Source organism: Salarias fasciatus, chromosome 20, assembly GCF_902148845.1.
Source record: "Salarias fasciatus chromosome 20, fSalaFa1.1, whole genome shotgun sequence".
Taxonomy (NCBI): Eukaryota; Metazoa; Chordata; class Actinopteri; order Blenniiformes; family Blenniidae; genus Salarias; species Salarias fasciatus.
The window spans coordinates 26,266,592-26,292,043 of NC_043764.1; the positions used below are offsets into that span (position 1 = coordinate 26,266,592).

The window sequence follows — 25,452 nt, forward strand, 5'->3', positions numbered from 1 at the left end:
GAGAATGGGACTGGAAGTGTACGATAGCCCTGTTGAATGACCCTGCGCTGATTACTCGCCTTTTCTTCCTGCCCTGTGGCTTGCCCCTTTTGTTAGCGAGCCACATGGCTCTCTACAGGGCTTAGTCTAATCAGCGCTAAATATTCAGCGGTAGCCCCATAGCCTAATCAGCCCCAGCATAATCATTGTCAACCAATTGCATTCCTCTTGACCTCCCAGATGGAGGCAAACTGCACAGCCTCTCCATAGCGCCGCCTCAATTACTGCAGTGGTAATGGTGATAAAGAAGAACCGGGGCTCAAATGGAGGCGGCTGATTGATGTGGACACACATGGCTCATAATTGGATTATAAGGAAGAACGTTAATGGTGTTAGGGGCGCCGCGGCGGAGCATGCTTCCAAACACTGACCAGGTATTTAGTGGTTTCCCCCTCCTGCCGCCTCGTCCGCTGCCGCCGTGCATTACACACAATCCCTCAGGGGCGCTCGCACCTAAAGCGCAACCCTCCGTCCTATCTTCTGTCCTCTACTGCGGTGGCGAGTGTGTGTGTGTGTATAAGTGAAATGTGTGCAGCCACTGACTGGCCCTCTTATGCTGGTGACAGCTGTGGGTTCAGAACAAAAAGCTGTCTATTTCCAAAGCAGCAGCCCTCTTCATCCTCCTGTTCAACACACACACAGACACAGACACACACACACACACACACACAAAGGGAAAAGGGTGAATTCGGGGAGAATGTTTGCTCTCTTTATTAAATAACCTGTCAATTATGTAGATCATCGAGTATCATCTCTTGTTTCCTTTTGGCAGTGCTGCACATCAGACATCGGTGTGTTTTATTCACCAGTGATCGAGTCCCCATGTTTCTGCAGCTACAAGTAAAACGTCTTCAGTGTTTGTTGTGTAATTATAACGGAGCACACGTTTCCCCGTGTCAGAAACCGCCAGTCAGATGTTGACTCAGCTTCATCTTTTCAGCTTCATCCCAATGGAGAACATGCGGGGAGAAAAACAAAAAGGACGTTGTTAATTGACCCGAGCAAGTGGCAGGGGCAGCGGTGCAGTCGGGAGCAGGTGCTGAGTGGGCCGCCCGTCTCCTCCACCAGTCCTTATCTCAGTGTGCATGTCTGCGCCGAGTGGCCAACTCTCCCCGCTGACCGATTGGCTCAGACGGCTCTCAGTGAGCGCAATGATGCTGGATGCCTGAAGCCTGCGTGAGCTGCATAATACCAACTAATGCCTGAAGGAGCGCTCTCCTCCCCGTTCCTACCGCGCTGCTCCCCTCAGCTGCTGCTTAGCCAAGCCTGGCCAGTGCCGAGCAGAGCTGAGTGCCTCCTTTTCTGCTCTCACTCTGCTCCGTCTGGCAGTTTATTAAAGGGAATACTAGCTTTTTCCTCACGCCCGGGTGTTTGATTTCGACAGCAGCAGAAGCTGTCACGGCAGATAAAAGGCAAGCCGGGCCCCTGAATTACGGCGCGCACAGCATCTGTATTTACTGCGTCATTCTCCCTGCCTCTGACAAGGGAGGAGGAGGAGAGGAGGAGAAAATGGAGGACAGACTGCTGCATTCATGTGTCTTTACATTGACATGTCTCATCAGGGAGAGAGGTGGACAGGCGGTCCACAGTGAAGCCATCAATCAGCCCTTTTCAATACGCCTGTCCAGCACACTGTAATACTGGCACATAACGGCAGACAAAGAAAGGCATTATTGCTTCTGTTGACATATTTGTGATTTTATAAACCCCCTTTTCACTTGGGCTTTTCTGACGGAGTAAAACCGTGGCCTGATCCTCGTGTGCGGGTTCCGCTCCCGGATTGATTCGATCGCTGCTTTAAGTGCGGCTTTGGTTTTTCAAATTTCGCAATTAACAAGAGCACAGTGCAGAACAGCAAGCGCATAATTGAGGCAGCCATCCTATGTATTTGATCACTGTTAATGAGAGAGACTCGGCCATCTGTGTGGGTGTTGTCGACGCCTCACTTGTTTGTATTTCTAAGCACATCAGACTAAGAGTTATCATTATATTTTGACGTTGGCTTGGGTCTGTAAAAGTATGTTCTCAGTGAAGCTCATCGTGAAAACATCAACATAGAGATTTACGGTCCTGGCGGTATGGTCCAAGGCTGTGGGTCAGACTATTTTTTTTTCCCATCTGCATCATTGCAATGAGCTTCAATTAGCACAACAAGGATCGAGTGTCCTCCAGAGTCTCCGACTCATACGGCTAAAAACAACTTCTCAGCCCCGTAGCTCTCAAACAAAGTGTTTCTCTTCATAGTAATAGATACGCCAGTGAATCATCCACATAGGATCATATTTTCCGATGAGGTGCTGCAGGCGTTCCCTCTGCCTTAGCTGAATGCGTTACCAGCCTCACACTGGCTTGTTTAACCCGCTTCAGCAGCTGTCTGTCTTCTTCACGCACCCCGATGCCGTAGCCCGTGGTGACAGCAAGACTAATGTATTCATGGCGCCGCCACGGTGAGAGGCATTACTTTACCTCTGCTTAATTGAGGGGAAACTCCCCCGACGCCCGCTTAGCACAGCACCGGGCTCAGGAGAGCGGCCAGACTCAAACCCTAGGAGCCGAGGCCACTGAACCCTGACTGCGAAATAACACAAGCCAAGACCACCCAGGGACTGCCACGGGAAGAAATGATTTAATAATGCTGATGAGATATTACACCAGCCCTTCCTCCACTGTCTGCCACTCCCGCTCTCTCGTTACCTCTTACCTGGCTGAGGGAGACGGCTCCGACTCGCTGCCTGGAGGGGTATTTAGATGGAGCTGCTAAATATTTCAGACCCTAAAGACAGAGACTCCGAGTAAAAGAAGAAGAAGCAACGGAGGGAGCAAGAGTGCCAGGAAAATCAGTGCAGAGGGGTTTGACATGGATTGTAGAGGGAGGTTAGGGAGTGTAGTCAAGGGCAGTCAGGGCAGGCCTGTAATTGGCTGACACTGGAATATAGCAGTGGATTTGTGTGTGTGTGTGTGTGTGTGTGTGTGCGCAGTCAGGCAATGTCTGAATACTGTAAGGCCAAATATATCGCTCCAGCCAGACTGCATTGCTTTCAGGGTGTTGATATGCTGCTATCACCTTGGACTAGAGTGAATGTTGATCTCAAGTACAACAGACATACTATATTATTTTCCTTGGGCTCACATAGCAGAATCCCCCCTACGTCAGGCGAGGTCCCGCCTGAGCCTCAGCGTGACAGCTCCACTGAGCTCCTGCCTCGTTTTTAATTGTCCCGGGCCCCAGGGGCTGCTGGGAGCGAGCCGGGCGGGGTGGAATATTTTCTCAAGGGGGACTAGGAGAGAGGTGGGTGACAGAACGCTCGCCGTGTCAGCTGCAGGTGTAGAGAAAAAGAGACGGAGAGGGGGCTGACAAGCTCACCGCGGGGAGCCATTCACCAAGACGGGAGAGGAGAGGGGTTTATAGAAGAGCAGCGCTCGCAGGAGGCATCCATCTTCCCGATACGGGTTATCCACCTGTTATCAGCCCATCTATTAACACAAAGGAGCACGGCGTGGCCTTAATGCCGCATCAGCACAACCCTCACATTCAGACAGATGGGAGCTTTAGTCTGGAGGGATCGGAGCGTGGCTTCCTGATATCTAACATATGCCTGGTGGAAGATCACAGCGGTTTAGGCACAGCTCGGTTTTCATTTCTGGCCGGGCTGATGAGGCCGTCCCCAGAAAGCTGCTTGTCTGTCACTGACTGGGTGAATGAGTGAGCGAGTGAATGACGGAGTGACAGGATGATGAATTAATAACGCCCAACGTCGAATACCTGGCAACTGGGGTTTCAATTTGAAGATGGTGGAGCTTCCATTATGGATTCCAGCGTTGCTGGAAGTTGTAGATCACACTGGATATATAGCTACTTCAAAAAGAAAACTAGAGTTATTTCTATTTTGCATTTCAAGGAATAAATGACATTCAAGTCTGATCTGTTCTTGTTGTTTTTGTAATGAAGCCACGTAGAGAACAATATGCTATAAACATCAGCAGTGGTCCCAGGAGAATATGGACCAGGAGTCATCACACTCTGCAGGCCGCCATCGTTGTTATGGTTCATCGACTCACATGAGCAAAAGAAATATGGCGTGCATGGGGGATGCACATGGTTAACCGTTAACTGATAACAGGAACTTTGACCGATTAATACTATCAGTTATGTTTTTTTGTTTTTTTAGCTCCAGCTGGAGCAGAGCCCATGCGTCTTCATGCACGCTGGCATTATATTGCAGATATCAATGACGGCGCTGCAGACGACACCTTAAGTCACTGATTAATTCCAGTTGCCTTCATGTTGTATCGGGGAGGGTGTGTATCTTTGTGCGCATTTACGCATGTGGCACAAAACCAGCGTTACATTGAATATTATTCTTTATCTCCAGACACGCCGCAGGTCGTCCAGATTTACAGTGAAACGGTTCGGTTTGAAGCCGCATCATCCAGATGAACATTACGCTCCATCAGAACTGTTTAAAAATCGGATTTCAGAAGCTAAAACTTTATTTTGGAAATTAATCAGAACACACAAAGAAATCACCAGCGCGCTCACTCTCGACATTATTTAAAAAGCAATAGGAGACGATTGAAGCCTACAGTACTGTTAATTATATCCAAATCTTGTAGCTTTTTTTACGTTTTAGATGAGTATTTGCTGTCATTGTCAATCTGCAGTTAAGCACCGGACAGGGCCGAGTCAGTCACTCACTAAAGTTTATTTAGCCTTTTTTTTTCTGTTTCTGAATCGCAGGGGTGCCGCCGAAGCGATTAGATACTTTCACTTCTGTCGGCAGACCTTCTCATCCCTGCCGACAGTCTGCGCTCTCTGTCCAAGAGTTTTTCCCTCTCTGGGTGTCTTTGTGTGGCGCCATCAGGCTGTAGCTCCGTCTACCGTCACTTTTACCATCATGTTTTGTTTGCCGTGACGCTCTGGCGCATGTATACCTGTGCGCAACGCGGTCACAAATTCTGGCTGCTGCGCGGACGTCCGCGGATCGGTCCGAGTGGACCCTAGCGAACAGGAATTCATAACGATTTTTACGTCACGCGTGCGCAACGCATACCCACGCGGACATGTGAAGCATGGACGGACCTTAAATCTTGTTGGTTAACGGTTATTAACCGGTTAAAGGGCGTCAGTTATCGGTAATAAAAAAAAAATTGAAAATGTGCATCCCTAGCATGCATGCACAGCAGCAGCGTTTCAGAAAAGTTACATTCACCCCAATTTCCATAGAGCCGTAGGAGAGTTTTCCATAAGATCCACCTTGGGAGCCAGTATCCAAAATGTTGTGTTTTCAGTGGCTCCAACATCCAAAACACAGCTGAAAGTTGTGCGGTTTGATTGAAAATGTTGTGTAAAAGGTGTTGAAATAATAACAAAATGAGATTAAAGTGCATTTTGAGGAGAGTAAAATCAAAATATTCTTTATTTTAAGATTGTATCAAAGCGTATTTAAAAGGAACACATGGTGCAGCTAATTTTTAATGTTGAGTTTCATTCTTAATTTGACTTTTATTTTTGACATTTTAACTTGAATCTCAAAACAAAGTAAGTTTCCTTCTTCTTTCATGTGATCTTGAAGACTGGAGCTGATTGGACAAAAACATTACAGTTTCATTAAAGCTGAATTGAAGACAATGAAATAAAAAAAGTAGTAGGAAAATGTATAGATTTAGATAATGAAAAATGCTCTCCTGGTGTGAGCTGTAGACGCTGGTCTTAAGTTGATGAAAGCTGCTGTAGGTGTGATTTGTGTTATTAGCAGCTTGTCGTCGCACCGACACCTTCTCATAAATAAAAGTGTTCTACCAAAGGACTTTATTAGCTGTTTAAATGGATTACCAGTTCACATTTATATGCTGCGCAGCACAACAGCCCAATTAATATCTGGAGAGCGGCTCCTCCTCCACATTAGGCTGCAGTGTCCATTTGTTCCCAGAGTTTCTCCTTGCCTCGCCTCCCTGCAGCCGCTGCCGCCGTGTTACCGGCTTAACACACACTCTGCAATAACACGGCCGTTGGTACGATTCATCTCAGCTACATGAAAGCTGAGTCAGACCGTAGAGCCTCTTTTATCAAGCCGTTTGACTGCTGCACTACACCGACAGATTCGATCGTGATTCATCCTTCCATTAAGGTGTGCACATATCTGAGGTGCTGTGAAGAACACGTCTTAATGTGATCACGCTCTCGCCCAGTATGACTGCATTCAATTCCAGGTAATTGGATAGGAATGTTTACATGGCGATTTATTATTCAGAGTACAGTCTCCATGGGGTGAATTATTGATAAACTGCAGTCCTTGTAAATGTAAATGTAAATGTAGTCATTGAGCCGTCGAGTCTTTAAGTAAAACGTCTGAACGATAGCTGAGCTGTTGAGGACCGCTGGATGAAATGTTGTGCTTCAGTGAGGAGGCGTGCAGCGGCGTGGCTTGGGGTCTTGCTCCTCCCGTGTTGCCGGCGCTGGGACGTCATCCAGCCGGTCGTGCCGGGGTCACGGGCTCTGAAAATAGCCCTGAGGGGATTCGGCCTGCACCGATAGCAAAACCCGCTTTTACCCTGAGACGTTATCCCACTGCAAAGCCGGCCCAGGCTCCCCCCCAGCCGCCGGGCTCTGCTCCGGATTGCTCTGCAATACCTCACACAAAGATGGAGTGGGGCCATTATACCTCTGGCTCTGTAGCGCTCCCTGCAGAGACACACATACACAAACACACACTCTAACACACACACACACAGCAAACTTACACCTGCACCAACAGGCATGCACATACCTGCAGGTATTCTCAGTGTCGCCGGGTCTCGGCCTGCATATGTTTGTCTTTTGCACGTACAGATGATAGTACGCGCCGCACACACACACACACACACGCACGCACACTCACTCACACACACACCGTAGCAGATTGTGCTGTCACCACAAAAAGCTTTGCAATGGCAGCATGTGGTGGCTGCCTTTTTCTCAAAGGGTCAGAGTTGACTGCAAATTACAGCTGGTGGCTGACCGGGACCCGTGATGGATCTCAATACAGTGTGTGTTTATTCTCACACACACACACACACACACACACACACACACACACACACACACACCTGCCTGCACTCCCTCCCTCCCTCCCTCCCTCCCTCCCCAGCACCACCATCACCACCACAAGCGGGAGACAGCAGCCGCACAGCCATTTTGTAACACCTCAAGGAACTCTCCCTCTTCTGTGCGCGCTCTCTCCGTACGCGGAATAGATGAGGTGGTGCCATTAAGTGAATTTGCTGTTATTTCCCCAGGCTCTTAGCTGAAGATGTCAAACCTCAGCCAGCGAGGCAGCCAAGGATGGCTGCCGACTGAGGCAGAGGCAGAACACACACGCGCACACACACACACACACACACACACACGGCAGTGCTCTCCGCTACGCACATGATCAGCTTTCATGCTTCTCTGTAATTTATCAAATTGCTTGGGCATGTGATGAATGGGCCCAGATCTCAAAAGGAAAGGAGGCATTAGGTTTGCATTAGGTTGCTGTTATTCCGATGTAACAGCTCAGAATTTAATTACAGTCGGTGGTAAACATCGTATTCACATTTTCTGAGACAATAATTCAGGCGGCCTAATTGCTTTGTAGTTTCATAGACTACACTTCTCCACAAGTCAGATGGGCTTGTTAAACAGAACCTGTTCGATCCCATTACCGATGCCGCAGACTACATGTATTCTTAGTGCAGGGAATGTGCAAGTAGGCTTAATATTCTCTCCCATTTCCTCACAAATGTCCACACTCAGACATCCTTACTGTAGGAGAGGCTGCTTCTCTCCTGGTGATTTGTCACAGTTCCCTATTGTATTACACATCCTCCTCTCCTTCACACTCCAAATCCCCCCCTTCTTCCTTTCTTTCTCGCTCTCCCTCCCCTCCCTCGCTCCCTAAATCATTTCTTTACATGTGTGTGGGTGCCCCCTCTTGCTGTGATTCTGATACTTCATAACGGCGGGAGGAAATTGAGCTGACCTTGAGGCTGCCGGGCTCCTTTATAATGCTGATGTATGGGGCTGCGAGCGCAGGCAGCCAGTAAGTGAGAGGCATGTTTTTATTTGCCGGGGAGCAGGGCCCAGTGTCAGGACACATAACAAGGTTCATTTCTCGCCCACTCGAGCTAGCTAGTGTGCCGGTAAGCTCGGTGTCAAGCATTCAAGTCCACTCGCTATGATTTAGCTGCATTAGCCTTTGCAAGCTGAAATAGGTTGCATCATGCTGCCTCAAGCACGACGACAGGCAAACCCGAGGATAGAGTTAACCCCGTGGATATATTGGGCTCGCTAAAATGTGATTTACATGGTGCCGCTGCATTGCTAAACTATTTACTCTTGGCAAGGCCCTGAGCCCAAAGTTGACTGGAGATGAACTCGTGTTGGATTTGTTTCCGTGTGTGTGTGTTTAGCGGGAGCGGGGCAATCCTGGAGAAACGTTTTGTTCTTGGTGGAAACCTTGCATCACCCCCCGGTTGTTATTGGAGTCACATTATTATCATTATTTGCTCGGTGTGGATGGCCCACTTTCTTCCCTTCAGCAGCTCTCTGCTCATCAGGGCAATCAGCTTCCTCCTAACACAATCAGGCTGCTCGCAAATTACAGTCATGATTGAGACCCAGTCAGTGGCAGGAAGAGGGCGAGGAAGGCTTCACGACACACTCAGGAGGTGGACCTCAGAGACGAATACCTAAAGCAGTGCAATAGCATAAATACCTGCTCTGTGATGCCTGGAATATGTGACTTTATTAGAGGAGTGTGTTGTTCCAGTGGTGTATGATTGATTTTGATATTTTTTTTAGCTAAATGAATCTATATCTGCCAAGAAAAACACTTTTTCCTTATTGATCAGTCTCCTAGTTATATTAGTACTTAAGAAGAAGAGTTGCATTTATTATTCTCAACAGTCAGCAATGAAATCTGATAGAAACATGTTCCAGATTAGCTTTTTTGTTTTTCTGCCAACAGTCTTTTTTTTAAAAAATTGGCTGAATATCTTTTTAAACTCAGTATTAAAACCTCTTAAAAGCAGTATGTCACGGTCCATGTGTTCAAATGGTGCCAGCCCTGTTTGTTTCTACAAGTTTTAGTTCGCGAATCCCGATCAAGCCCACCGACTTGCAGTACCTGCTCTTTAAAATGTCAGCGTTCATTTCCACTAATCGCATAACTCCGAGCACGTTCGCCGGCATCACCCCCACTGTGCTGCTGAAGGAAAGAGGAAATGTTACTAAGTGGTTCCCACTGCTGTGCTGGAAGAGTCTCATTTCATTTGATTATAGTTTCCTCCACATGTTGTGTCCTCAAACGTTTCAAGTCCGGATCTTAAACAAAACCAGTCTGTTGTTTTTCACAGTGACGAAGTTCATCCGCTTTTTTTTTTTGTCCCCTGCCCGAGTTGAAGGCTCATTGCAGAAAATGCGGTTCGGAGAATAAAAACCACCGTGATGTTGTGGGGAAGGGTGGAAATAACAATGGCGACGGGACAACAGCAACATGATATTTGCGCTCATTTGTTTTCACTTTGTCAGGAATGTTAAACACTGCGATCTGAGCCCTAATTTGCTGCTTTGTGGTAATGGCAGTGGCTGGGGCTTGATATCGTGATGAGCAGGAGGAAGCTCCTCGGCCCTGCCAACTCACTTCACTTCTTGCGTGGCACAGATCCACCGCCTAACCCCACGTCTGGATGCTCCTCTCCCGAAAACAGGCAGGGACCCAATTCATTCGCAGCCCATCCAACAACACATCGGCTGCGTGCAAAATATGTTTTAGTAGCTTAACAGCGGCAGACTAATCAATTGATCCAGATTTTGCCGTCCATTGATTTTGGCACACTGCTGGTCTCCATAATTACGCCGCATGTATGATAATGATATCATTAGCAGCCTGTGGTCAATCTATTAGGGCAGCGAAATGCTAGTAAAAACCACCCAAACCATGCATAGAAACATTTCCCCTGCCAAAATGCTGAGGAGAATGGTCCAAATCTCTCCCCCCCCCCCCCCCCCCTTACCCCCACCCACACCCCCACCCCACCCCTCCAAACCACAGCAACAGTAGCGTGGTGGAGAGGCGAGCTGCTGCTGCTGACTGGCACTCTGTGTGTTGATGAATGTGCTGCCCTGACGGCTCAATGTGCTTACCTAATTGGAGCAGCTCTACTGTCACACCGAGTTTCTCCACTTCTCTTTCACTCACGTCTGTTTCCAACACTGTCGGCAGGAGTGTCTCACCAAGGCGCCGTTTACGCCACGTTTCATGAGGAAACATCGTTTTAGTGTTGGGGGCCACTAGTGGGCGCTGATGCTGTCGTCCATCTATTGACGCGTGCTCGCTTGAGATTTTGCAGAATGGTAGTTTAAAGATCAATCCTTGTCTGTAGCAGATTAATTGATTCCACTCTATCGTTTTTTTTTTTTTTCAGTTTCCTCAGGTCATTTATGAAGTGAACTGTATATCCTTTGGCTGGGGACATTTCATGCTGCATCTCAAGCCTCGCGATCAGCTGATGGCTGCAGAAGATAACATCTCTTTTCTCACATGGGTGGCTCAGTAGCATAATCTTCACACAGCACTTTAATTTTATTTATCTAGTCATCTTGATAAGACAGAAAAGCATGTGATAACAATGTCCGTTGAGGCATTTAGTTAGCAACAAGCCCCATGCGCAGACATTTTTACAATCCTCACAACTATAACGTTATATCACACTGGAAACCAGCTACAAGACGGTCGCATGACTCCTTTACCAGCCACCGAGCCTGCTAATTGTAATTTGATTTAGTGCGATTACTTCTTCTAGAGAATTCTTTCCCCTTCGTCTGACCTCGAGGAGTTTCTCTTGAACTGGGGGATTTGGACTGTGTGATGTAACGTTTCAGCACAAACTGTTAAAAATTGCTTTTTTAGCTCGTAACGGCTTGTGAAGGATGTTTATTTGACCTATCAGCTGTAATCAGGCGGCTTGGCTTTGAGGCCTGGTGAAAATACATTTTGGGGTCCGTTTACATTTTTGAGAACGCCCCCCCCCCCCCCCCCCCCCCCCCCCCCCCCAACTTTTGACGACTGAGCCTGATGGTGGAACAGTGGACAGACTGAGAGGGGGACTCAAGTCATGAGAGCTCGGCTTTCCTCTTTGATGTCAGCCAGCTTCCGAAGGGCCACGGCCGGTCGGGTTGGAGGGGGGGTTTCAGCACAGGATTTTGGGATTGCGGTGTCAAGAAGGTCACATTGGTTGCTGTGACAATTTGGGAGCATTTGCGTGAGCCCGGGAAGACGGAGACGGAAAGGCCAGTCCGTCTTTGTCATCGCTCGCATCGCCCCGTGGTGCTCACAAATAATAACCCTCAACCGGCGGAGCGCAGAAGTGATCTTACTCTCACATGAGCACACACACTAGCAGATAGGAGCGGACGTTTCTAGGCCTCTTGAGCTTGTTTTAGTTGCCGTGTTGTGACTAGTGGGAGAGGCTGAATAGATAGATGGGCACTTTGTTAAAGGAACGATGCTGCATGCCTTGTGCTGTTTGGTCACAGCCTTCAGATGGAGATATGAGCAGATTACGACGTGTTTGTGGCTAGAAGAGCTCTGTTTGAGAGGGTTTTAAAGAAGTAGACAGCCAGTCCAGTCCCTTTGTGTGCGCTTGATAGCCACATTGTCTATCGCAGTGAAAATCCCAGAGTTACTGGAGAGATTGCAAAATCGATGTGAGCTATTCATACGTGGATCTAATCCTCAGATTTACTGCCATTTAATCTGTGGTTATGGCAGGGCTTGTGGTGGCTCTAATGCTTTCAGACAGATGTCCCCGCTCAGGTTGGAGTGCACCTGGTGACACCGCCGGGCCCACCGACGCGTCGCTGTCGTATGAAATCCTGCTTTTCAGCATCATATTACATGTCGAAATCAAAGGCGCGTGTTTTGTGCCGCTCTGTGGACGACAGTAACTCTGCTGCTCGTGTTGTCGAGCAGCGCTGAGATCGCCCAGATTGGAATACTTTTGATTTTATTCACTGCACACCGGGTGTTATCTCGGAATTCAAAAACCAAGCAGACCACTTCACTTCATGCGAGCTGAACTCAGGAGGGTGATTCCTTCTGAGACACAGAGAGAATAAGAAACGGGATCGTTTCAACCCTCCGACTCGCTCTGCTGTCCTGTCTGTATAATTGGTTACCCATTATCTTTTCCCATTATCTGTTATCTACGTGTTTTATTTTAATCCAGAACTGTCAAATTTTATCTCTGCTGGGGAAAAAAAAAAAAAAAAAGAAAGAAACTGATTTTGGGACTGTTTGTAGAGACAAAGAGAGACCTCTGCGTCTTAAGCTTTAGAAAGCAACTGATCCGTCCATCCATTCATCTTTTATGCCTCTTTAGGCGCTGCAGCCGATCCCAGCTGACTCTGATTGAAAGCAGGTTCCACGCGAGCAGGCCTTCACGCCATCAACTTCACTTTCTATTGATTTATTTTAACATAGTTCCCACACGAAAAGATCCTGTTTTATTTACGCGGATTTTTGTGTTATTATTCTCTCGGCTGTCGCGCGCCAGAAGAAAATCTGCAGTTTATCTGGAACTGAGAGAAATATTCCGAAGCAGCCTTTTCTCACTGCGCTGACAATCGCTTCTCATCACCGGTTGCTTGTTGGAGTCATTGTGTGGATCAGAAAACTACTGAGCCAGAGGAAAGGATTTTCTCACAGTTAAAAAAAAAAAAAAAGAAAGAATCGCTCTCATATTTAGAGAGATGTTGTCACATCAGGATGTGTGCTTGACCTGATTTAAACAGTTCCACCGTCGACACAATCCCGGCTTTGACAGCATTATAATGCTTACATTATGTGTGCGCGCGCGTTAAAGAGAGTAAATGCAGGGGATCTGGGCGTGCAGATGCTGAATGTGAAATGTCAATGTTATTGAACAGGTGCTGCGAGGCAGAGCTGTGATGTTTTTATTTCCAGGCTCTTGTAGAGCGAGGCGGAGAGGAGAGGAGAGGGCTCACGGGATAATGGGGGAGGTTCTCGGGTGGGGGAGCGTGTCTTTGTCAGTGTGTGTGTGTTGCAGGTAAAAGCATGCCGCTCTGTGTGTGTGTTTGCGTGCGCACGGTGGTTTATGAACACTGGCTCAGAATTAATGCTCGCAAATGTTAACGAGAGTGTGTGTGTGTGTGTGTGTGTCTGTGTGTGTGTGTGTGTGTGGAGTGATTTGTGCGACGCCTCGCATCTTTCAGTGGCTACATCCCCCATATGTTCAACACAGAGAAACACACCTCTACTGTCAATCTGTTATCACCCTGTTTGTTCCATTGACTCATCATTCACATATTTTTACCCCTGTCCTCTCTGCCCCCCCCCCCCCCCCCCCCCCTCCCTCCCTCCCTCCAGTTTTCTCTTGCAGACTGTCGTTGTGTCAATACTTGTTGAGAGGCTGTGTGGCAATGAGCTAGGAGGTGAATGCAGTCAAGGTTAGTCAACAATGCTTTGTGACACCGAAGCGCTGACTAACGCAGCCCCCCCCCTCTTTCCTGCCCCACCCACTGGATCTCCATCATCATCATCATCATCATCCTCATCCTGCCTCTTCTTCCTCCTCCGTATCGCCGTCCCATCTCCTCCTCTCCAGCCTGTCGGCGCCCATTCATCCCTCCTAATCTATCCTTCACTTTGTGTCTGTCTTCATTATTTGCCTTTATTTTAGTAAACATTACCTCGATCTTCCTCTTTTGGCAACGCCGCACCTTCAGGCTCGCCAATCTGCTCTCCTCTTTCATCTGTTATTCATTTATTTCCAATTAACGGTTTTTTAAGAAAAAAAAGTCTTGACATTTTTGGGTTGTCTTTCTGGCTATATATATGTATGTATGTATATATATATATAAAAACTGTTGCAGGAGTGACAGCAAGCACCTATCTGAATGTCCACACCGGCGGTGGAGAATCCAGCCTGATAAAGAGCCGCTGCAGTTCAAAGCCAGCTAGCAGGTTACTTAATGAGTTTGGTAATTGGCTTGCTGTGGCCTGCGCGCATCCCTGCCCTCCTGCTGCTGATGTGTGCAGGAACAGAGCGCCTCGCTCCCCCCCCCCCCCCCCCGCCCCCACACCCCACCCCCTCCACCCATCCGTCTTCCACAAGCCTCCTCTGTCTATTCACCCAGCGTTAGCATGCCGCATGTAAGGTTTCCACTCTGCCAAGTATCGAATATCAACAGCAGCGCTCTATCTCTGGTTGCGATCTCTCTCGACGTGTCGCACGCCTCGCGCACCGCGCACAATATGCTCATCCAAACAGGCAATTTGCAGGATTTCCAGTTCACCACTTCTGAGCAGTAATTCTGTGCGGGTAATGAAAAAGCCTCCTCCCCTTGCCCACTCGATTCGCACGTCTCGACCGCAAAGCAGAGGACTGCCACGTGACAACAGACGACACACTTCCAATTACTTCTTCAACAGAGATGGCTTCCTCTCCTGTAACATCGCTGTACATCTCATTAGCTCACTTATTGTGACAGTAAGTGATAAAGGAAAAAAAAACATTTCTTTCGATGACCTTCACGGTCTAGTAGTGACTGAGAGCACTGTGGGTTTTTTTTTGCTTGTTTGTTTGGAGGAGGATTTAATGCCTGTGGGGATGTGCACCAGTGAGGCTGACCTAATATATATTCTCGCTAATGAGTGGGCTTCACACCGTCTCTCCCAGTCCCATTCATTTCAATTTTGTACCTCCTGGAAAAAAAAAAAACAAAAAAAAAAAAAACCGCACAAATAAAGCCTGCGTGTTTGAGCAAACCGAGCCTAAATGTAGCTGTCTCCTGTTGCAAGACTGCTGCCAAGCTTTTTATCTACTCCCACAGTGGAACGGTTGATTCTGAACGCTGCAGGGGTTGGAAGGCCAAAGCACAGCTAAGTGGCTCCTCTTGACCTCAGCACTGATCTCCAAACTGTCTGCTCCGACTGCACACAGACCGATTTTTAACCATTCGCTCGCGAAAAAACAGTCTAATCTCATAACGCAGCCTCGACACCCTGACTGTGCGCTGTCTCTTTGAATAACACATCCTCGGCTCAGCGCGCCCCGCGCCGACACGCTGACCACACATTTGCTTTTGAGATTACTTCTTTCTGCTATTTTTCATACTAAATGGGGCGAAAAAAAAAAAAGAAGGAACGCGAGCCGCCGAGTCAGGTGGGGAGAAATCTGAGACGTGAAAACGAGCTTGCGGAACTGAGATCATTTTTTTGTCTCAGACGATTTGCACTTTTTCATGGCAACGTTCTGTAAACGATTTGTGTTTACCTGACACTCTTCCACCTTGGGACCCGTTTTCAGCACGTTGCGTTTCCAGTGACTCCGTGCAGCGTTGTCGTGTAAACAGACACCAAAAAAAAAAAACACAACTAAAGTTTTGTGTTTTCCTTTGAGACGATTGCCATGTAGTCATCGATCTGTAAAATAAGTGGTTGAATCATTATCTTCCTCGCTGAGAGCAGCCACGTGCGACCAGAGGAGGAGAATTGATTTTGTGTGTATTTATACATAGAGGCCCTCAGCAGCAGATTGAGCAAACAGATGCCATAAATTCTAGTGAGTGGCTCTCTCTCTCTCACTCTCTCTCTCTCTCTCTCTGTTCCCCCACCTGAGCAGCGTGCAGTTCCTCTGTGTGTGCAGCAGGTGGCAGTGTGCGGAGGTGAGGCGTCCAGCACCCTGTGTGAAATGGAGCAGTCACTGGTTATCTGAGCACATTAGCTGGGAGACAGTAACCACACAATAATCACATCCCCAGCTGGCTGTGCGTCCTGCTCGCCCTGACGGCCGCCTCGTCGGGCTCCTCTGGAACGCCACTTTGAGTCAGATCCTGTTTGTTTATGCCGCCGTGTGTCCTTTGTTCACGGGGGGAGGATTTTTTTTCCTGAAATGTAAACTTCCGCTCTGGAACCTCTTGGAAATCCAGCCCCATTCCTCGGAGGCTGTTCTGGGTGCAGCCGCGCCGCGCCGCACCGCGCCGGCCTGAACTGCTCTTTTATTCACATGAATGAGGCCCTGTTCGCGCCCGGAGAATCAGACAGACACAGACAGTCCATGTGAGAGCTCCAAGAATGTCTGAGCAGAACCAGGGTGGTGGTGGTGGTGGTGGTGGTGGTGGTGGTGGTGGTGGTGGTGGGGGGGGGGGGTTGCTCGGTAAAATAGCATCTGAGGCATTACACGTGTGCGTTTGTTTGCTCATAGACGTGAGTTTTACAGGCGTAGTACACACACTCGGTCGATTATTTTACAGTTTTATGAGCATTTCACACCCGGGTTTACTCTAGCTTGGCTTCTCTTTTTCCTTTTCAGCAAGCTGTGATCTAATGGAAACTGCAGAGCGCTCTGTGTGAATCCAGACGCAGCGCGAGCGTCTATTAAAAGCAGGTTTTATGCTCACATATTTCTCAAAAAGTCTGCAAATGAACGAGACACTTTGAGTTATTTTTTTCTTTATTTCTTTTTTTAAAAGCAAGAGGAAACACACTGCTTTCTCACCAATAACATTTGATCAATTTATCTGCCAGGTGGCTCCTACCTCCAGCTGGAGTCAGGTTTACTTACATTCATTTTTTTTAAAATATGCAATACTTTTCACCGAACGGCAGCTGCAAGCAAGATTCCGTCTCTTGAGTATCTTGTGTAGCTTGGCAGAGAGATTAGACATATGTACCCTACAAGTGTCTTGGTTTTGGGAGTGTTGCGAAGCTGCCAAATGTGACTGTGAATAGCTATGTAAACAAGATAGCTATGTGAGGCGAGACCTTGCACTGATTGCCTAAAGTGAAATACCATTCCTCGGCTTTGCTCACATTTTTTTACAACTGTGTTAATGACGGCAAATAAAGGCTTTCTAGGTAGCGGTTTAATTACTAGCTGTCTGTTTGGATTGTCTCCAAAGGACATCTTGATTTTCAGTTAGTCTCGCGTTGCCTCGATAACTTTATTCAGCTCCGGTCTTTAAGTTTTTCTTCTCTGAATCTTCACTCTGTCAAGTGCTATTATTTTGAACTAAAGAGGGCCGCCTCTGAAAACCTTGAATCTCACTATCCACAAGTGTGCAGTTAACCATATTTAGTTGAGTAATTTCCTTGAGTTACTTTGTTGGGAGATTGAAGAGGATTGTTTTATTGCTTTCCCCCCCTTCTCTCAAACCCCCTCCGGGCTGACTCTGTGTTTTAATTAGTCGTGTAAGACCCTATTTTCCCTTTGGATTCCCCCAACTTGTAAAGTGTTCTCTCCTCAGAATCCATGAAGGCTAAAAGGGCCAATGAATGATTTGAAGTCAGGGTTCTTTTTTTGTCGGTTTGCCTGCCGGCAGAGGCAGAGGAGGGGCTATCAGCGCTCGGCCTCAGTATGAGGAACAGTAACTTCAAGCAGCAGTCACACAGAGCCTTTGTTCTTTATGGGTATAGTAAGTGTGGCGAAGACAGTCGCCGCTTTAAAGCTCCATCTGGAAAAGCACTGTTCGAATTTCTAATACAGGAAGAAAGGCTCTTTTAGATAATACCTGCCTAGAAGAATACTCTCTCAGTTCAATCTAGCACATCCATTTCCTTTTTTCTTTCTTTCTTTCTTTTTTTTTTTTTTTTACTGTGTTGGCACCAGGGAAGTTCGCTTGTTACACTGTGGAGATTTAGTCATGTGTTAAAGTCGAGCTTCTGAAGTACGCCCCCACCGCCGCCGCAGCCTCACCCCTCCTCTTGGTTTACAAGTCTGTTTTCTTCTCCCGTTCCCTTTTTTTTTTTTTTCCCCCTTCAACTTGTCTGCTCATCCCTGGTGAATGTATTAAATGAAGTTACTAGATATGAGTGCTTAAGAGGCCAAGGCCTCTGAGGCTTGCCAAGTCTCTCGCAGGCTTGGCTCAGTCATCCATGTCACTTTTTCTGTTGTTTCAGCTACTGGCTGACTTATTTGTATTGCTGAGCACTTTCGCTCGCTCGCCCTCTCTCTCTCTCTCGGTTGTGCGCGCTCTGTTTGCCGCCTCTCAGTAGCTTGTTTTCCTCCACCGTGGAGAAATCAGGCTAAAGCAAACAGTTTGTGTCAGCCACAGCTTTTGTTAAGTATTCATTTTTAATGAGCGTAAGTGGCTGCAGAGCCATATAAACCGTAAATGGAGGAGACAGAGGGGCAGGGCGTGCTGGGCTTTGATTCACTGGTGCTCTAACAGTCTTCTTTTTTATTTATTTATTTTTTTTTTGGTAACACGTACTAATTGATGCAGATTAAGGAAACGTGTTTCGGAAAGACGGTCACCTTATACAAGGAACCGTGTGGAAGTGTTCCAGAAGAGTGTCTCTTTGGAGCAGTGTGCCGCTTCCTCAGATTTGATTTCCTCTGAATTCAGGAACAAGTAACCGGCTTTTTGTTCTGCCGAGGGGATCGAAGGCACTATAGCTGGAGAGAGAAAGGGGGGAGCTGAGGGAAAAGGTATTGTGATGGGCCGTTTGAATGCTGAGCAGAATTGAATAGACACAGTCAGCTTCCCAGATACATGCTTAGGCCTGTAGAATGTGGAGTGCTTTGCTTGTAACTGCACCGGTTGTCTCCTTTCATTATCGGTTAATGGTGCCCAACTTGACAGAGCCATGTGATAAACAGAGGAGCTGTGAAATCCTGGAGGTGGAGTTCTCGTCCGCCCGATAATGGGATCTCATCTGCCGGGGAGGGGAGCCCGCCCCGCCAGCCAATCCAGCTCAGCTCCTCGCCGCCTTCAGAGCGGATTCACTCCGCTCACCCTTCACTGCCGTCTCGGGCCAACTTAAGCCTCGCACTGTACTAAAATGGTGGCGTTTGACTCTCTCCTCCGTGGAATGTGAAAAATCTGCCCGCTCCTCGTTCCCCCCCCCCCCCCCCCCCCCCCCCCCCCCTGTGGACTGAAAATTAGACAGACATACATTAACCCCCCCCCCCCCTTATCAAATCCTTGATCCGCTGAGTGTTTGTAGCTCAGGAAAAGAGGCAGACTGTGTGTAAATATCATCAACATTGACCTTGTGAAACGTATACATACTGTGATAAGGGAGGAGCTGCCTGTGGTGTTAGGTTACTGTGCGGAGGAGGGCTTTTTTTTTTTTTACCACCACTTTGTTGCACTACACACACCACACACACACACACACACACACACACCGCCATTGAAACGAAGACGACCAACGTGGTTTACAGCACAATGAATGCCCCCCCGCCCCCCTCCTCCCTGCACACCACCCTCAACTGAGTTTCTATTGATCCTTCCTGCCGCTCTCTCCTGCTGCTCGTGTTTGGCTCCGGTGCAGAAAGAGCCCGATGCACACACTATTTGCTTTAGTTAATTGGATTCTGACAGTGATCCAATATCATGTTTAAGACAATGAAAATGTGTCAGGCTACTTGCTCAGGGAGAAATGGAAATCATCTTATTAATTTCCAAGTTGATGCGGTCCGTGGCTGTTGTCCTACATGTGTAGCGGAGAGAGGATTACTGTTGTGCTCTCCTCCAGTCAAACTGCAACAAAACCAGACCTTGGAACCCGACCAGGGATCACATTTGACAGGACGTGCGGGGGTAAGCATTAAAAAATCAGCCTCCCAAATATGGCTAATGGACGAGTCGCATTATCATCCCTGCTTGTTTCTGCCTTTTTAATGGGTGGGGTGACTAATTAATTCATTATCCAGAAATGCAAATGAGCTCCACAAGCCTGAGCAGCCTCCTCTTGTATGTTTTTTTTTTCTTTCTGTCTACTAATGTTTCCAGATAGAAATCAGCAGCCTGTGTGTAAGAAAAAAAACATTTAGACTGTTCTTTATAAAGATGCCATTGCTCCTATTTGTTACTTTGTGTGTAGTATGGCTTCATTGTCTCAGTAACGTTTTCAGAAACATTAGTCTTGATTGGTTCATCGTGGTCGACACACACTTCCTGTGCATCTTTGACAGAAATCAGCAAACTGGATGTAAGGAAATCGTGTCGAACATGTCGACTGCAGCCATTACTGCCACTTATTAGTTATTACTGGAGGCTTTCATTGTGTTGGCTTCAGTGTTTCAGTCACATTCCCTGGAGCATTATCGCTGATCGGTTCATCATGGTGGATACACACACACACATACACTCTCTCACACACACCCCTGCAGGGCTGCCATCAATCACCCCCTCCTCCTCCTCCTCTTCCTCTTTGTCCCTGATTATTTGAATCCAGTCCATGTTTTTGTTTCGCTCTGGGTTTTTTTTTCCCTCTGTCTCTTTTCGAGTGTTGCTCGGTGTAATTCTCCTTCACTAGTGTCTGGATAAAGAAAGACTGGGTCAGCCATGTGGATGCGTCTGTGTAACAGCTGAAGAGGAGGAGGAGGAGGAGGAGGAGGAGTGGAGGGCTTCGCAGAGACGGAGGGAGCGATAGGGAGAGCTGGAGTGTGTGTGTGCGCCTGTGTGTGTGTGTGAGAGAGCCATCGGAAAGAGGAGTGTGAGTGTGTGTGAGAGAGAGCGCGCGCGTGTGTGTATGTGTGTGTGTGTGTGTGCGTGTGTGTGTGTGGGGAAAAAAAAGGAAGCGGAGCCTGTTAACGGTGAAACTCTGCTTTTCCTCCGGATCGGATCGAGAAACGCGCTCCGTGGGACTTTCTTTTTCTTTTTTTCCCCCCCCCCCCTTCTTTTTTTTTTTTTTTTCTCTTCTCCTTCTTCCACGCCGGGGAGGACAGCCGCTCACACCGGGACGGCGCTCCGGGTCTCCCTCCGCCGTTTCATGGCTTTATTTGGGGCGCTCGGTGAAGTGAAGCGGTCTTTTGTTGAGGCAAGTGCTGCTCGGCCGAGCCGCTCCGTGGGGCCGGCCGCGTTTCCCCGCCTGCCCGAACCGTCGCCGCTCGCCTCGGAGTGACCCGGGTCCTGGATCCGGTCCAGCCGCGGTTCGGTGGGTCATCTCGGGCGAAGGATCTCCGGGGTTTGGGCTTTTTTTTAGGTTTTTTTTTTTACCCCCACCAACTTGTTTGCAGCAGTCTGCGGGACTCCAAGAATCAGCAGACTGGCGGGTGAGTAGTTGAATAGAAATTAAAAAAAAAAGAAGAAGAAAAGGTTTCACCTCCTTTCTGTTGATGCCTGGAGGAGAAGTGTGTGTGTGCGCGCGTGCGCGTGCCTCAGATGTTGCTTTCTGGGCTCTGGTTGAGCTGAAAGTTGGCTTGCATTGTTGTACAAACTTGGCTGGCAACCTCGGTGACCCAGAGCCAGGCTGTGACAGGAAACCCTCCTCAACACTGCTGCACGAGCTCTGGCAAAAAGTTAGAAACCCCCCCAAAAAACTGCTGCTGGATCTCTTGTCATACATGCATTGTTTGTCTTTGATAGTGTGTGTGTGTGTGTAAAAGTGAGATGCCCGTTGCAAACTGTTGAAGGACCACCAAATTGACTTGACCCCCCCCCAGAACCCCAGAGGCTATGAACTCTGGCCTGAGCACATGCAGCTCTCACTGTGGGAAGGGGGGGGGGGGTGTCTGTGCCTGTTGTTGAAAAGAGTGTGTGTGTTGTGGGGGGAGTTTCTGGTGTGTGTGTTTAGGAGGTGGCAGCTTAAGATTTGAAAGCGGACTACAGTTATTTGTCTGAAAGGCAGCTTATCTGCTGTTTTTGAGTGGTGGAATCAGCAGGAGGAGGGTCTGTTTACTTTAAGCCACTGTAAATTGGTTGTTGAAGTTTCTTCATGTCACAGACTCGATCCACGAGGAAACAAAGAAACCTGCAGCCCAGAAAGCTTTTCAGTCAGTCCACAAGAGAAACCGTAATTGCCATATAATAACAATCCCTTCCTGAAATCTTCACTGCTGCGTTTCTCACTCAACTGTTACACTGACTCAGTTGTTGCATCACTAATTGCCAGCAGCTAATCTCAAACTCGCCAAGCTTCCTGTGGTGGTTTTTTCCCTCTTTTTTTTTTTTTTTTTGTCCCTTCACTAGCTGAAGAATTGACCTCTAGCTTAATGATTCAGATGTGATTAATCCAGGCTGCGTTGGCTCATGTGTATATAGCATGAACACAGTATAATTCGCTTCACCCAAACATTGTTTGAGGCTCGGCCAGCTTTCAAAGTCATGTGAATGAATATGTGACAGCAGAAGTCATGAGGTGAAATTTTAGTGAAATATTTAACAGTTGTCTGTCCTTCTTTGTGTCACTGTAGCTCCACTTCATTCTGTAATCATGGGGTTGAGTATTTATTTGGATCTCTGGAGGATTTTTACAGATGTCAGCCTCTCTTGAAGCTTTATTAAAGACTTAACGTCATGTCTTAAGTGTATTTGCGTCCCCGGAATGATTAGAAAGCATGTTTAGGCAAGAAATCATGGCGTGACAGTGAGACTTTCGCTCTTTTGTTTAAAGTGGTGATGAAGCTTGGTTACACTGAGTCCTTTATTGGAGCGATAGACCAGCAGTTTGACAGAAGCGATAATAACAGAGACATTTTTTGATGTGGGTAGCGTGTGATTACGATCTCAAGTCTCCGGCGTCACGTGGGGAAAAACTAGCATGTCTTGTCTTTCTGAGCACATTTGGAACCTGCATTCTCTTCCCCTCCCCAGAGGTTAGCAGATCCATTTAGCCCCACTGCTTGCGGACTGAATGAAAGAGGAAGTGGTTGGCTGTCTTAATGGAGTTGTGTGCACGAGACCGAGTTGCTCTGCAGCGTGGGATCCGTACGAGAAGAGGCTGCACGGCAACTCGAGCAGACTCGCAGCGAGTTGGCTCAATCTTAATTATGTACACACTGCCATACTATTATTTCCACCGTCTCTGTTTGGAGCGTTTCATCCCAGCGTTGGTAGGAAATCAAATCTGATGTGCAATTTGATCCCAGTCCGCAGTCTGTGTTGTTGATTCATGTAAACCAGGGGAAGCGTAGTAGTGGCGTGAGTCACCACACGAGTCTCACCGCTGACAAGGTACAGAGAGCTAGTAAACATTCAGCTCACATCCAGGCGTGTGTGAGTGTCACCTCTGAGCAATCTGAGGGGCGATATCCGGATCAAAGAGGCCGTTTCTGACCATACAGAGGGGGAGATGCTTCATAGAGTGAGGCCGCAACGGCTGTCGAGCTGCTCAGAGGCGGCTGAATGTTTGACAGGGCATTGGAAAAACGTTATTTAATCTGCTCGCATGATGGCCCTCTCTGGAATTGCACCATGCTGCGTCTCTGGCCTTTTTTTTTTTTTTGTTTAGTTTTTTCCTCATGTCAGGATGATAGCAGTTTCTGACTGGTAGAATAACACTGAGTGTGTCTGTGTGCTTTTTCTTTGGGACCAACATGATGTAATGCATAAAGATTGAGAGAAAGGCGAGGTGTAATTGATGCAGTATTGGCGGGCCTCTCATTTTCCCTCTAATGAGAAAGTCTGCTGGGGTCTTGGTATCTTTTTCCATTTGGATAATGGTGCGAATGGCTCGACTGTATTCCACTGTAATTACAAAGAAGCGATCCGGTTGTTTTTACGGTACGTTACCTGAATGAAAACAGATGTGACACAATGAAACGCATAGCCGTGGGATGGTCGTGCAAATTCTTTGTCCTCCCCACTTTTCCATTTTTGACCCCAGCTATATAGGAATACAAGCAGTGCCCTGCTGAGAAGCCAGGTGGAAAAATCAATGGAGAGTCACGGCTCCCAGACCATTGTTGCTCCCATTTTCACCTCCATGCTCGGAGGCTGGGGTTGTGCCGATGATAAATCTGTGGACAGGTTTCATTACTAAATGGAATCGGGCTCGCTCGGCGTTTGACGACCGGTGGTCCTTGCAGATAGCGGCGGACCACCGAACCCATTGAGAATACATTAGCCCGGATTGACATAGTACTCCAGAAACACTGCTAAGGAGGCAGTACCCTCTGGTGGGTGACGGCTGAAATGGAGAGCGACGAAGGAGCGGAGAGGTGCGTTAATTGTTCACAGAGAGAGAGAGGAAAAAAAAAATCCCCACCCAGTTTGTTGTGTTCGCCGAGGACGAGTCCATATCTTTAATTAACATGAACCTCTGGAGCCAGCAGTGAGGGAGGAATTGGGGTAATTGAAAATAGGTCCTATCTCCTCCCCCCCGCTGTATGTCTGAACATCCTTAAAGCAGCTGAGCCCATCAGAGGACACTTTACACACGTGTTAAGTAGAGGTAGGGGGGGCATCTGGTCTCATCATTTCAGTGCAGGGTCATAAAGTAGAATGGCGTTCCCCACAGGGGCCGCCCTCCACCTCCTGACACCACCTCGGACACTTCCGTCGGCACACGGAGAGCTAAAACGCCGCCGATGTCCGATGGCGATAAGGCGACGGTACATAAATCTCCGTCCAGAAAATGTAATCCATTTATATTCTTGTCATATCAACCAAACCTCATTTGTATCTCTCTGGAAACAAGACGCTGGGAGTGTTTTTACGAGCGGCTGCACGTCCGCAGCTATTTTTGTCCAGATCGTAGGTTGGATACGAGTCTGTATCCATTAAGCGTGTGTGTTGTGACGAGTGAAGTGTGTGTTCAGGTACTCGCCTGAGATCACTGCATCTGCAGGAATAGTAGCAAATAATCAGATGACAGCAGCGGGGAAGCATTCATATCCTATTTTAGCAAGTAAACATTTAATGTGTTTAAATGTACCACGGCTTTATTTATGCATAGAATCTGCTGTTAAGTCTGAATTATACATTAGCCCATGAATAATGCATCAGTGCCATTCCTTAATGATTACTTGCCAGGCAGCGAATGGTAATATTTGCTGATAAATTTACCCATTGATCTTGCTTGTGTTTAACCAGGCTTGTAGAGATGATGTTTACTCCATTTTGTGTTTTAAGGATGTAATCAAAAGCAAGCTAATTGTCTTGGGTTTTTTTTTTTTTTTTTTTTTTTTTAAATAACACGACATCTTTTCAAAATGACAAGCAAACCCGAAGGAATTAACACAAAATGCGGTTCAGCTGGAATATTTTCTCCACAGAGAACAGTCGGCGTGTTTTCTCCTTTATTGTCGTAACATCAGAGCGAGGTTAGCTTTTTCACACTGTTCTCTTTATGGCGGCTCTTAGGATGAGTTGTTTATCCTTAACCCTCCCCAGATCAATGTCCCATTACATTCCCGTCTTTGTCTACTTGTGGCCATTACGCCACAAAGTGTTGCTTTGCTGGAAGAGCGAGTCTAGACAATGTCTGACGAGTCTGTAATTCAGCCTCATACTTGGTAAAGGTTCTCTTTTGATACTGTGTCTTTATTGGCGCTGGTCTTAACAGCCGCGCTGAGCCAGATTATTGGCACATTATCCTTATAATGCTGCGAGTCTAGTATTGCCTAAGCCTCGGAGCACAGGCTGCAGCGGAGCAGATATATTGCTTGTCCACACAATGAGAAAATATTGACTTGTTG

General features: G+C 47.5%; 1 protein-coding gene across 5 annotated transcripts in view; it reads left to right on the forward strand.

The window, feature by feature from the left end:
* The window catches only part of rerea (arginine-glutamic acid dipeptide (RE) repeats a), a 120,956-nt gene that overhangs the window by 16,604 nt on the left and 78,900 nt on the right, over positions 1–25,452 (forward strand). Inside the window, exon 2 of one of the 5 annotated variants that reach the window (XM_030118716.1) lies at positions 13,449–13,528. The exons of 3 other annotated variants lie outside the window; for them this stretch is intronic. The gene's annotated coding sequence lies outside the window, so the exon portion shown is untranslated. Of the gene's footprint in view, positions 1–13,448; positions 13,529–21,039; positions 21,088–25,452 lie in introns of those variants that run through there. One more of the 5 variants, XM_030118717.1, reaches the window with a different exon arrangement.